This window comes from Equus asinus, chromosome 8 (assembly GCF_041296235.1).
Source record: "Equus asinus isolate D_3611 breed Donkey chromosome 8, EquAss-T2T_v2, whole genome shotgun sequence".
In the NCBI taxonomy this organism is placed as follows: Eukaryota; Metazoa; Chordata; class Mammalia; order Perissodactyla; family Equidae; genus Equus; species Equus asinus.
In genome coordinates this window covers 30,952,225-30,962,230 of record NC_091797.1, presented here as the reverse complement: position 1 = coordinate 30,962,230, position 10,006 = coordinate 30,952,225, and positions in this window count along the sequence as shown.

Sequence of the window (10,006 nt, the reverse complement as noted above, 5' to 3'; positions counted from 1 at the left end):
ATATGAGTAATAGTGCGGGAAGAAGAAAGATGATTGGATACCAAAGGGACTGTGTTCAAGATGGCGGAAATAGGATTCAGAAAAGAAGGGTGAAATGCAACTATGTAACCTTTTAATACACTATGATCCTCACTCTTACTAAACATGCTCTGCCCTGGAATCTGACCAATCAGAATAATAGATTCTTCTCCTGGGAGATCATGACAGAGTAAAGAAAAAGATCTGGAGGTGGGGAAGACATCACTAATGTTCACCAAGTTCCTCTAATTCCTGGGCACATGGAAAACTATACCTCCTAGTCTCCTGGGACTATGTGACTAGTTCTAGCCAATGGTTAGTGAACAAAAGATTCTTGGTCGAAGAATTCAACTACCATTGCATGACTTTTCTCCTCTTCCCCTACCAAATCAACCAAGAAAGGCTTGTGTTGAAATAGTGGAATCAGAATATAAAAGTAGTCTAATTAGCTGAGTCATCATGGAGGGTAGCTGCCCCTAGAGAAACACCCAAACCTACAATATACACTGTATGAATGAGAGATAACTTTTGCTTAATTAAGGTACTGAGGGTTGCTTATTACCACAGCCTGGCCTAACTTAACCTAACTAACACAGGACAGGAGCAAGAGTGTCAACCCACCCCCTCCACATCCCTCAAGTAGATTCAAATATAGTATTCATGAATTAGAAACCTTATCACAGGCCAGAAAATGGTAGACTCTGTATACAGAGCATATGACCCATGATTGTGAGTACTTCTTCTAGATGTGGATAGTTGTTTTGCTCCCATTTGGGAGGGCGTGTGTGAAGCTGAGTAAAAAGGTGACAATCAGGAGCTCAAGCCACTGAGTTTAACTTCCTTTCTTCTTCTTACCCATACCTACCTAGTCTTTCTCGTGTACCTCATCCTATTTTACTTGAGGCTAAATAAATGAGGATGTGACATGGAGGTTATCAGAAGGAATAAAAGTGTGAGAGGGTAGGAGAGACATAAGTCTGAGCCTGTTTCCCCTCCTTTGCAGGCAGTACCCTGGCTGGGCTTCTGCAGTTTCCCTCAGAGATGAGACAGACCCTGAGGAGAGGAGAGAGAGCAGAGCCTAAGGAATATAGATTAAATGGGAGCTTGTATTTGGATTTAGCAGGAAGAAAAGGAGTTGTTAGATGACAAGGGGTGCTGAAAGTTTGGAGGACATGGATGCTGAACCAGAAAGGGAGGAGGGCTGTTCTTACTTCCAGCGTGAATGTGTGTAAGACCCTTAAAAGCTAAAATCTGACTTGCCTACATCATGATCATAATAGCTAATATTTGTCAATTTCTTACTATAAGTCAGTTTTCTAAGCACTATATAAATTGTGTGTGTGTGTGTGTGGTGGAGGGTATCATGATCTCCCTTTTATAGATGAAGTTATGAAAGCATGAACCAAAAGTCACGTAACTAGTAAGTCCATAGGTTGTGCTTTTTCCCCTGTACTATATCTCTTACTTGGTAACCCAGGAAAGCATTATTTCTACACCTTCAACATCCCTGTAATGATAAGACGCACAAAAGGTCAAAATAATTGAAGAATTTTATGATAACTATTTGGTGCCAGGACAGATCTCCATCACACCTTATCTCACAAAAGGACATCGGTGGTCTCATATATCACAAGAAAGGAAGGGCATAGAGCCCATTTATAGGAACAAAGAGAAAGCAAGACCAACCTGTAAATCTCCCTTTTCAATAGCTTCTGATACATCTTGAATAAGTCAAAGCATGTGATTCGTCCAGTTGGAAGCTTTGTTGAATTGTGTTCTGTGCTTAGTGTCAAGCACAGACAGAAGGATCTGGGCTCCCCGAGCCTTTCAGAGAGACTACACAGTTCTAGGGAGACAGCTAATAAAGGGAGAGGCTGTGGCCTGGTTCCTTTCTCTCACGTTTTTGTTTTTGTGTTCCATTTGTATGAGCTTGAAAAATAAGAGAGGGGCATTTTCATCTTTCTCTTCCTGCCTGACTTCAGCCAAGAGCCCTAATATGGACAGACCTATTATAGACACGGGCTTTTCTGTCATTTTTTACTCAAGCCCGTACTTTGCATCCCTCTTCCGCTTTCCCTTCCCCTTCTCTAAGGAGTGAAAGAAGTTGGGTGTGGTATATGTGGTTGTTTCTTGAGGGTGGTAGAAAATCATTCTCCCTATTACCTGGCACAAATACCCCTTCAACTGCTGTATTGTTGGCTTTAAATTTGGAATAAACTGTCCGTTTTCCTCTTTCTACTCCCTTCTATCACCGGAAACATAAGCTGCCTTAGAGAAGTTAGAAAATTATTCTGCGATACTAGACAGAAAATTAAAACATATTTTTAGAGAACACTATGTGTTGAGTTTCGGTTTAACTGAAAGGATTATACTGGGCTAAGAACATTGCCAGTTCGACATGCTTGCTTAATTCTCCCTCAGTGGTGACTGTAGTCCCAGACTAGAGGGAGACGTCACATGAGGGGAAAGGTGAGAAGGAAAGGATATGAGAAACAACAGAAATAGGTGGAATTTGGGGTGTCTGAAGCAACCTTGTGATTCCACCCAGTGAGAAGCCGTTTGGGAACTGAGGAACTAAAAGCTCTGGGCTCTAATCAGCAATCACTTGTTTGATAATGACATCTGGATGGCTGGATGGTTTATGCATACTGTATGACACCATTCTCTAGACTATGATAGTTTTGTCTATCACCCCATCGTGGAAAAGTGAATGTTGGTGCTCTTTTCTCCGCTAATTTGTACATTTGAACTCATTATTCCTAGGAAATAGTCACTGAAATTATAATATTATGAACTTCAAAAAGATTTTCTAGAACAAGCCCAACTTAGTCCTGATAGGTTTTTAAAAATCTGTGCTAGATTCTGTTTGCAATATTTTTATTAGGATTTTTGCGTCAATATTAATAAGTAAATTCATCTATAGTTTTTATTTTTGTTCATTATCATAGTTTAGCATAAATATTATACTTACTTCATTAAAAGAACACTTTTTATACTATTGAGCCATTTAATTAGGGTTGGAATTACCTTTTTTTTTCTTTGAAGACTTTATTACATTCCTCTAAATATCTTGACCTGGAGCTTTTCTGAGGGTAATTTTTTTAGGATTTTCTCTATTTCTTCTGTGGAAATTACTCTATATAGATACCCTACCTCTATAGGAGTTGCATTTGGTATATTGCATTTTTCAAGAGAATTATTCATTTAATCCAAGTTTCCAAGTTTATTTTTGTAAAATTGAACAAAGTAGTCTCTTCCGATTTTTCTTCTGTTCCTGTGTTAGTTTTGTCCTTGTCATAACTTCTCTGCTTTTTTCTTGATGAAGTTTTCCAGCGGTTTATTTATTTTACTGAAAAATGTTTTAAGCTTCTGAATTCATGCATTCTACTGTTTTAGTTTTCTGCTTTTATCTTTATTATCTGCTCCTGTTTTTGTGTGATTGATTTTGTTGTTCTTTTCACTTAATTCACCTGTTTCATTCTTTCCTTTCACTAATATAGTTAACTAAGGTCATATATTCTCCTCTGAGCACTGCTTTAGCTATATCTTAAAGGTTTTGATATGTGATTTTTGTTATTTTTCGAGAAATTTTTCAATTTTTTTTTTTTTATTTTCTCTCTGGCTCAAGAGAGAGACCATTTCTTTAAGTTTCTATGTGGAAGAGCGTGTATCTTTTCTGACTTTCTTCTGTTATCTAGCGTGTTCCATTATGGTCATAGAATAGTATCTATGTCATTCCTACTCTGGGGAACTTGAGGGTTTTTTGTTCCATAATATGTGATTTATTTTCATTAATGTTTTGTTGGGACTTGAAAAATTGTGTTCTCTATTTTCAATGAAGAAAGTTCAGTATAGATTCATCATATCCAATTTTTATTATGTTAGTAATATCTTCTGTGTTCATACTTTTTTGTCTACTCAATCTAGTACTGAGAAAAGTGAATTAAAGTCTAATAAGTTGTTCATTTCTGAATATTCCCCTTGTATTTACCTTAATTTCTGCTTAATAAGCACTGCTGATATGCTATTTAGAACTTATGCCTCTTTTAAATATCCATTAGGAATTCTACACTTAACATTATAAAGTGTCTTCTCATCTCACTCAATTTTTTTTGGTCTGAATTTCACCTTGTTTAATAATAAGATTGTGACCTCTGCTTCTTTTTTGTTTGTTTTCCCTTGTTGCATCTTTTCCCATCATTTTATTTGTTGAATAAGTGAATAAATATTTCTGAATAACTATTTTACGTGTGTCTTTTGTATATTGCAAACAGCAGAATTTTTCTTTTAATCTAACCTTAAAATATTTTTATTTTATAGATGAGATAAGCCCATTTACAGTTATTAATATGGCAAATAGACTCAGTGTAATTTGGAGATAATTATTTTCTGTTAAATATGTTGTTTATATGAGCATTTCCTTTTTAAAATAGTTCACTATGTCTTTTTTGTGTTTTTCTAAAATTGCAGTTTTTCAGATATTTAGGAAGGTGTTTATTTTGGAATTGTCTTCATAACTTTATTTTTACATAATACAATTAGTTCTCTCTTTCTTTAGATAGTTCCTATTAGTTTTCCACTATGAACATCATAAAACTAGCTTTTTTCCTCTTCCATTTTCTTTGTGTTTAATTTTGTACTCTTAAACACGTTCAAAAGGCAACTACTTGATTTATTGGTTTTTTGTTTTGGGGGTTTTTTTAAAGATTTTTTTTCCCCTTTTTCTCCCCAAAGCCCCCGGTACATAGTTGTATATTTTTAGTTGTGGGTCCTTCTAGTTGCAGCATGTGGGATGCCACCTCACCATGGCTTGATGAGCAGTGTCATGTCAGCACCCAGGACCTGAACCAGCAAATCCCTGGGCAGCTGAAGCGGAGCGCATGAACTTAAGCATTTGGCCACGGGGCCAGCCCCCTGATTTATCAGTTTTAAGGGATTTTTTTTAACTTTCTATTGAGATTATGATAGTTTGCAACCTTGTGGAATTTCAGTTGTGCATTATGGTTTGTCAGTCATGTTGCAGGTGCACCACTTCACCCTTTGTGCCCACCCCCCACCCCCTTTCCCCTGGTAACCACTAATCTGTTCTCTTTGTCTACATGTTTAACTTCCACATATGAGTGGAGTCATACAGAGATTGTCTTTCTCTATCTGGCTTATTTCACTTAACATAATATTAAGGGATATTTTTTGACTCCTGGACAACGCCATCAGCAAGCTTATTCTATATCCTTACTTATTTTTCTACTTAATCTGTAATGACTGAGAAATGTGTTTCTATTTATCAATTTCTTCTTGTAGTTCTGTCTATATTTTCTTATATATTTTGTGACTTTGTTGTTAGGTGCATACTGATTCAGTTTTAGTATGTTTTGGTGACTTCTTGTTATCATTGTTAAGATCATCTTTGTCTCTACTAATGCCTACAATCTTACTTTTTTTATTAAAGATTAGCACCTGAGTTAACAACTGTTGCCAATCTTCTTTTTTCTTTTCTGCTTTTTCTCCCCTAATCCCCCAAGTACATAGTTGTGTATTTTAGTTGTGGTCCTTCTAGTTGCAGCATGTGGGATGCCACTTCAGTATGGCCTGATGAGTGGTGCCATGTCCACGCCCAGGATCCAAACTAGCAAAACCCTGGGCTGCTGAAGCAGAGTGTGTGAACTTAACCACTCAGCCATGGGTAGGCCCCAAATGCCTACGATCTTAGACTAGATATATGTATATGTTTTGGTGAGGAAGATTCGCCCTGAGCTAACACCTGCTGCCAATCTTCCTCTTTTTGCTCAAGGAAGAGTGGCCCTGAGCTGACATCTGTGCCCATCTTTCATCTGCCACAGCATGGCTTGATGAGTGGTGTAGGTCTGCACCCAGGATCTGAACCCATGAACCCAGGCTGCCGAAGTGAAGCACACTGAACTTGACCAGTACACCACTCGGCCAGCCCCTTAGATTATATTTTTAGCTATCAATGTAACTACACAAGTCATCTTATGTTAGTTTGTGTATTATATTGCATCTTTTGATTTTAACCTTTTTATGTCTTTAGGTTGTCTTTGGGACTCTCATGAAGGACATGTAACTAGATTTTGTGATATTATTAATCTAATCTGAGATTTATTCTTTAAATTTAAGCCATTTACATTTATTGTGATTACTAAATTATATGGATTTATTTCTATTATCATATATTGTGCTTCCTATTTTGTTATGTTCTTTCTCTGCTTCTTTTTTTTTTCTCTTTTCAACTCATATTAATTTGATTAATTTTTTAAAGTAATCTCTAATTTCCCTCTCCTGGCTGAGGAGTTTTAAATTCTATTAGTTAAGAGTTACCCCTACATTTTTAACATGAGTACCTAACTTGGCAACATCGGAAGTTAATCAATACCTCCACCCTCCTTCCAATCAAGGAAAAGACTTTAGAATGCTTTACTTTATCTCCTTGTTCTCATATTATTTATAATTATTCCACCTTGTTCTTAAATTTAATAGTCATTGTTGGTGATTTTTATAGTTATAGTCATTTTTCATCCTTTATTCTGATTTACCAATATTCTAGACAGGTTTTTCTCATCATTTTGTGTGTTTGTGTGTTTCTCATCTTTGCTTCTTGCATCCCAGTTTTTCTTTCTGGGTTCAGTATCCTTCTTACTTAAGTGGCAATAAAGGAAAATCAAACGATGGCTATAATATAATGCCACTTTTTATCCGTAAGATTGGCAAAATCTGAAAAGTTAACAATATTCTACATTGATGAGCATGTGGGGAAATAGATAAACTCATATATTGCTAATGGACCTGTGCATTAATACAATCTCTATGAAGGCTATTTTGCAATATCTATCAATATTAATAATATATATACATTTGGACTCAGTGACTGCCCCTTTAGGATTTTATCCTGGCGATATGCTTGCACATGTGTATTACAATGTCTATGCAAGACACTGATTACAATAACAAAAGATTTCCAATAACTTAACCGCTCATCAATAAGAGGAAACAGGCTAAATGAAATATGGTACCTTCACAAAATAGAATACCGTATAGTCATATATTGCTAAAGTTTAAAAAGTAAAGTTCAGAACAGGGAATTTAGGGAGCCACTATTTGTAAAATAGGGAGCAAGACTATGTATACACATACGCTCACATATACATTAAATTTCTCTGGAAGGGTAAACATAAAGCTCGGAACATGAATGCCTATGCGAGGAGTATTGGCCAACCATGGAGAAGGATGGGAGTCGTCTTTCCTCTTTAACCCTAGTTTCCAACCTTTGTGCCATTTGAATTTTAAGCCGCATTAATATATTGGCTGTTCAAATAAATTGTATCTTTAAAAAAGAGAATAGTCTGAGAGTAAGTGGATACAGGGAGTATAGGCAGCTCTTTTGAGGAGTTTTGTAGTAAAGCTGGGCAGAGTCCACCTTTTCCTAGCTGTGTGACCCAGGTAAGTTAGTAAATGTTTCTAAATCTCCATTTTTTCCTTCTTAGAACTGGGATAGTAATACTTGCCACATGGGATCATCTTGAAGATAAAGTAAGAAGATACATATCAGGCACTAAGCACAATAGTAGCACACAGAAAGCACTCAGTGTATGATTATTATTGTTACTGAATTATTAGAATCCATAACTCTAGGTTGAAAACCCAGTGTTTCCTAAGACCACTAGATGGCATCAGACTCAAACAAATGGGTGCTTCTTTCTCGCAGCACCCAAAACAGGGGAAATCTCAGTTTTCCTTATTCCCTAGTTCTTTCTCCCAAAATTCTGACAACTCCACTCTTCCTCCTCTTGATTCACAACTGCCATGTGGACTGCAAGTGGCTACCCCACTGGGCTGGGGCATAAAGGATTTGAAATTCAAGGCTGTTTCCACACTGGGCAGGGCAGACAGGGTGGGGCATGGTTTGGGGTTCCGAAGAAATTTATCAGAGTTTCCTAAGGTTCCCCCTCTCCATTCACATCTTCCTTAGGAAAGAGTAAAACATGACTGAGTGGGAAAGATACTAAAGGCAAGTGACAAGAAAGGGAGATTAAGGGGCAGGGACATCAAATGGTGTTGGCAGGTAGAAGAGGTGAATGAAAGAACTAGAACTCCGGGGCAAACCAGAATTACTAATATCTGTAAATACCAGACAGACCACACTTGTGGGGATCAGTCTGTCTGGGTTGAATACTTTGACCATCAGGGAACATTTTTCTGTGTCCCTGACGTAAGGCTTACCTGGGTGTTGGCCCTGAGATGATAAATTTTCGGGACATCTTAAGATCCCAAGGTCTGCTGCATCTTCCTGTCCTGCCCATCAGGATGCCTGAGTTTTCCCCCCAGCTCTCTCACTGATAGGCTGTGTGATTTCAAGCCAGTTTCCCTATCTGTAAAGTAAGATTTGACTGCTGCATTATTTTTAAGATGCCTATGAATCTATGGATGTAATTGTGCTGAGGATATCAAAGAAATTTAACAGATCATCTTCTCACGAGGGCTATAGTTTCCATAAGGTTAGGAGATACAGGAATTATTATTACCATATGACAAATAGAGAAAGGACATTTTGCGGAGAGAAGGATGAGTCAGGCCAGGCTTCTCTCTCTCCAAATGCATATTTCACCCTCAGTGACATTTGGGAGAGAGACGGGTGTAGGGTACCTGGCAGCAGCCAGCGGAATGAGGCAAAGGCTTATCTGCATAACAAACTCCCTACTCTCATCTGGCTCTGCTCCCAACAGTTGCCAGGCAGAAAAAAGTCCAAAACAGCAGAAGTCTGGCTAGTTCATGGCTAGTGCTGGAAAGTACCTGCTATTTCTGGGATTATGAAAGTTTCTCTTTCCTGGAATAGGAACCTTCAAAGCTAAGTCCCTCCCAGTTACCAGCAACATGTACAACTTTGGGTTTGCAGTGGTTGGTGTGTGTAGGGAGGGTTGAGAATAAGGACAGTGCAGGAGGGAGATTTATGCATTGATCCAACAGACATTTACTTACTGTCGACTGTGGATAGAGCCCTGTGCCAGGCAGTAGATATAAAGCTTAATAAGACATACGGCCCTCCCCGGCAGGAGTTCATGATCTAGTGGAAGGACCAAGGAGGGTGGAGAGGAGAGTTTAATGAAAGCTGTGAAAAAGGCAAGCCCAGAAGCAATAGGAGAACATGGAAAGGACACTTCCTCCAGACTGAGGAGAAAAGGGAAGGCTTCCTGGAGACCTGAACCCAGAGTTACGTGTGGGAGAACTTAGGGTACATGAGGGAGGGTGGTGCAGGGAATGGTGAGGAAACACCACCTGCAAAGGCACAAAGGCATCGGGAGGCAGGAAGTTTGTCGGGCTGGAGCTTAATGCAACAGGAAAGGGCACCACAACGGGGCTGGAAACCCTCGTGTGCTCTGAGGAAGATCTGACAGAAAGGGATGAAGAGCACTTGAAGGGTTTTGCAGAAGTGACATCGTCCTAAGAACCTTCTAGAAAGAAAAGTGACTTCGTGAAGAATGGCTGGAAGAGGCGAACCAATGGTAGGAAACTTCTTTGGAGATAAGATCATCCAAGACAGAATGAAAGTCCTAACAAAACGAGAGAGAAGATAATGGATTCAGAGCTACATGGCACTAGAAGTCAAACAGCTTTACTTGATCTGATTATGAATTAGAGATTATGAACACAAGATGCCATATAATTTATTGCTTCAGAGTATGGACTCTGGGCTCAGGCCTGGATTCAAACTCCAACCCCACCACTGTGTAACCTTGGGAAAGTTATTTGGTTTCTTGAGACTCAGTTGCCTCAACTATAAAATGGGGATAATAACAACCAGCCTTGTAGGATTGAGGGTAAGGATTAAAAAGAAAAATGCATAGCATAGTTCCTACTTATATTAAAAGTCTATAAACAGTAGCTATTATCAATGTTTTATTAACACTGCTAATTAGGGAACTGTGCTCTGTCCTTCCCTAGCTCCACCTGAAGTATCAGACACTGGTGGGAATGG